We start from the raw sequence: 4,530 nt of genomic DNA, 5'->3' as shown, positions 1-4,530 counted from the left end.
TTGCTTATAAATCACCCAGGGCGATTCGCATGCATAACTCGAGAGGAAACGGAAAGGAAACGAAACGGAACAGCGCAAAAAGGAATGAAAAAAAGAAGGAAAGTAAGAAAGAAAGAGAAAAAAACAAACAAAGAATTAAGTTGTTTGTGAATTTTAAAATTGGTGTTTGAATTATCCTATGAATTTATAAAAGATGGGAAAACTGTCTGATGGACGTCGTGTGGAATGGAAAAGAAATTGTCCAAAGAAGTTTTGCATTACCTGAAAAAAAAAAAAAAAAATTGAATCATGATAACCTCATTCACAAAAACAGTAAGAAAAGAAATGATCGAATGTACCAAACCGAAGAAAAGGGTAAAATATCCATGTGATTAAAAGTAACGTTATTCTTCTATGTTCAATGAGCTTTAGCCCTCTTTCCTCAAGTTAGTACACCTCGATAGTGATTTAAGAAGCTTTTTCGAATTTCGCTCGCGTTTTCCCGCCAAGATCGGGTGGCTTTTTCCCGCCAATACATGTAATCTGTGCCAAACGACCACGCAACTCTACGCATCTCACTGTGACAGTTTCTCTCCCGCTTGCACTGAACTTCATTCGTATTTCTTGAACACCGATTAATAATGTAGTCGTACCATCTTCATTTTATCTTCGACGATCTTCTTGTTCACTTGCTGATTTGAAGGGAGACTGGGGCGCCGTCCTCCCCATGAAGGGCTTCTGGGTGATCAATCGTTACACACACCACACATATATTTAAATATATATATACATATATATATATATATATATATATATATATATATATACCTATATATATATACCTATATATACATATATATACATATAAGTGTATATACTTAAATATATATATACCTATATATATATATATACCTATATATATACATATATATATACATATATATGTATATATATATGTATATATATATATATCGGCTGGGAAGCACCCTTCCCAGCCGAAACCCGCAGGACACGATGAGGAAACTGGCGTCCTGCTATATGATAAAGACAGACCTCGATGCCCTCCGCCAGAGCCCTCAGCAGCGCGGCCTCGGACCAGTCGACCTCCTGATAAGACGGTATTTTTAAGACTCTCGCACTCTGCTTGCTACGAGAACAGGAACGGCGCACCTGACCACCTTCTTCGCTTGTTGCTTTCCTCGGTCTTTTCCTTCGTCTCCTTTGCGTTTGGTTGACACTTGTGCCGAAGCTGTTCTTGTCAGCTTTTAGCGTCTTTAAAGCTGACTGGAATAATCTTGTGTTTATTTTTATTATTTTTATTGATACCGAGAGTGAAAAGATATTCGGTAGTAGAGCGATAAGTATGAAGAAGAGATAGAGAATGCTAAATCGAGGAAAAATGAAAGGTGTATATTCATGTAACATCTTTTTTTGGACGATGAATTATACCGATGAGGATTAATACTATAGCAAGTGGTGCTAACATGATCCAGAGAAAGAATGATAAAAAAAAATAATAGAAAATAATAATACCATACTTAACATATCTCGTGTAGGCTAAGCGAAAAAAAATCTAATTTACTTTTATCGTCAATATATGCAACTTTGGCCCTTGTCAGTTAGTGAAATTATATGTTATATAATTATTATTATCCTGAAGCAAACATTCCTTCCTTTGTGGGAATATCTGTGGTCGTTGAGGGTGTTTTGTGCGAGTTAGTAAAGTTAACAAAGTTTAAGTGTAATGATAAACTTCTCTTAGTGATTAAACGTAATTATAAGTTTATCACCAAACTGTGTTGCATCAGTTGTTTGTACAGTCAACAAAAATATTAAAATTATATAACCATACTTTTGTTTTCTTCTTTTTACATTCCTTATTAAAAAAGTACATTCCTCAAAGAATATTTCTTACCAAGGGTTTTAATGTAACATCACGTATTTTAACCCACCCTTCGTACTCTCTATCACACACACAAATAAAATATGAAATATTACTGTGCAAAATGAAGTTATGTAATTACATCAGTCATTATAAAGCAATCACTCAGCTCTGGGAAAATTGCAGATATCGCAACTACCGGGCTGATGATAACGATGATTGCTTGTCAGTAATATAGAACGATACTCTATTCACATCATTACAGTCATCATCATTACTATAACTGACATTATTACTACCACCATCACCATTTTTTCTAATAATATTTTATGTAATTTTAACTACTTTTATCATTATTATTGTTGTTATTATTGTATCAATGATATTGGTATTGTTATTATCATTACCATTATTTATATTACTATCCTCATCATCATATAAATGTCATTATTATTATTCATTATTACAATTGTTATAGGTTATAGTCATTTTAGTATAGCTAATAATTACTATTATCACTTATTATTAATACTGCTACTTCTACTAGTAATAGTAGTATCACCATCGTCATTATCACCATCAGTATCATTATTACCTTTATCAACAATATCATTAACTTTCAAATTATGTTATTGTTATTACTTTTATCCCTATCGATATTATCATTCTTATCCTTCTCATTATCATTATCATCATTATCGTTATTATTAATAATCATCAACACTATCATTAGAATTACCATTATATTGGTTATCATCACTATGATCATTGTTATCATTAACATTCTTACGATTTTAATCCTCACTGATTTCATTATCATGTCATTATTATCATCATCATTATCATTATTATTATCGTTGCTGTTATCATTATTATCATTATTGTTATTATTATCACACATTATTACTCCTATTATGATCATTATCATTATTACTGTTTTTTTTCATCGCTATTATATTATCATCATTATCAAAATCATTACCATTATCATTTCTGTCATTATCATAGTTATTATTATCATTACTATTATCATTACTATCATTATTCTATTATCATCATTAGTATTATTACCCTTTGTAACAATAGTGTTATCATTATTATTATCATTATTGTTATTATGCATTAATAATAATGTATTGTTTCACTATTTGCCATTCTCTTGTTATTTTTCATAACATTTTCATTCATTAAATAAACGGAGTCATTATGGCTGGTATAAGTGTAGTGAAAATAAAATAATAAAAACAAAAAACTGAAAATACGTCGAAAAAAAAAAAAAAAAAAAATACACGCAAACAGAACAAACAATAACATTAAAAAAAGCAAACAGAAGCGAAACTGAACAGAAAAAAATCACAATGCTAAATCTAAAAGCAAAACAGCCATACTATAACTGAATAATAATAAAAATGACAATCACAAAGATATATAAATAATAATAATTATAATAATAATAACGAAAGCAAAAATAACAACAATAGTAATGACGATTATAAAACACAAAAAAACGGTCCATCACAACAAATCAAGTAAATGTTAAGTAAAAAGCACAATTTCCTTTATACACAAACTGCCCTTTTGTCTCAAGGCCCACAGCACCACGTAAACCGAGGGAGAAGGTGGGGTTCAGTCGGCCTCCAGAGCTTACTTGAAGCAAATTACCGAATTTTCAACGGGCGGTGGTGAGTGCTTAGCTTCTGGGTCATTATTATATTTCAAGCCCATTTCTAAAATCCTTTGAATTGCTTTGTTAAACTTTGAAAAATAAAAGATGAACATATGAATTATATAACACCTTATATTCACTGAACGAAATAACACTGATAGAGTGACACAAGGGCAATTAACCCAATGCTGCCGGGGAAAATGAATAACAAATGGGGAAAATGCTGTGCTAATTTTTTTTTATATCTTTTGTAAAATGTCTCTGTACATAGATGGCTCTGCAAGTGCTTAGCCACAAAGGAGTCAATTAGTAAACCTTGTGACCTTACCTGATTTGAATTGGCGGGAAAAATGTATTTTTTACTAGTGCTATGAATATCGATGGTATTATTTTTATTATAAACATTATGATTACTATAATGTTATAAACATTAGTAACGGCTAAATTAGATAACGTTAAAGATTTTCGTAAATCAAAGAAAAGGGTTAACGGGCGAGACAGACAGAACTCGTAATTGGCTCATTGGTGACTTAGTACAAGTGTAGCCATCTATGAGGAAAAACAATCAAACAAGTAAACTCACAGTGGGCATGGCATACACGTACACATCATTCCCGTCGGCATTGGGTTAAATCCAAGGGAAATGGACACTTAAAATACACAGCATAAAACACAGGGAGGACATTTACCCAGGTTCTTGCGAGGAACAGATTACAAGACGAGAGGGCGTCACTAACTTTCAGGGTAACTCAGGTAAAATACTACCACTAATATAATTAATGTCGTTGCAGTTACTGATATTATTGTTATCATTATGTATTTCTTATCACTCTATCTGTCAGCATTTTCATTATATACTACATGAGTTATGGACATAGCGATGTAATCATTTCATTAATATTATCATTACCATCATCTTCATTATCATTATTGTCCTTACTACTATCGTAAATATCATTCTCCTCATACTCTCTCCACTTCGCTTCCTGTAAAGTATAATTAT

At 31.6% G+C, this 4,530-nt stretch overlaps 1 protein-coding gene across 3 annotated transcripts in view; it reads left to right on the top strand.

Annotated features, from left to right (window-relative positions):
- Positions 1–85, top strand: part of LOC125045695 (ras-related protein Rap-1b-like) — a 93,940-nt gene extending 93,855 nt beyond the window's left edge. For all 3 annotated transcript variants that reach the window (XM_047643120.1, XM_047643118.1, XM_047643119.1), the window contains one exon: positions 1–85. This exon is cut by the window's left edge and continues 342 nt beyond it. The gene's annotated coding sequence lies outside the window, so the exon portion shown is untranslated.
- The last annotated feature ends 4,445 nt before the right edge of the window (positions 86–4,530 follow it).

The sequence above is a fragment of the Penaeus chinensis genome, chromosome 37 (genome assembly GCF_019202785.1).
Source record: "Penaeus chinensis breed Huanghai No. 1 chromosome 37, ASM1920278v2, whole genome shotgun sequence".
NCBI lineage: Eukaryota > Metazoa > Arthropoda > Malacostraca > Decapoda > Penaeidae > Penaeus > Penaeus chinensis.
The sequence above is the reverse complement of the archived record's forward strand: the minus strand, read 5'-3'. Positions and strand labels throughout refer to the sequence as shown.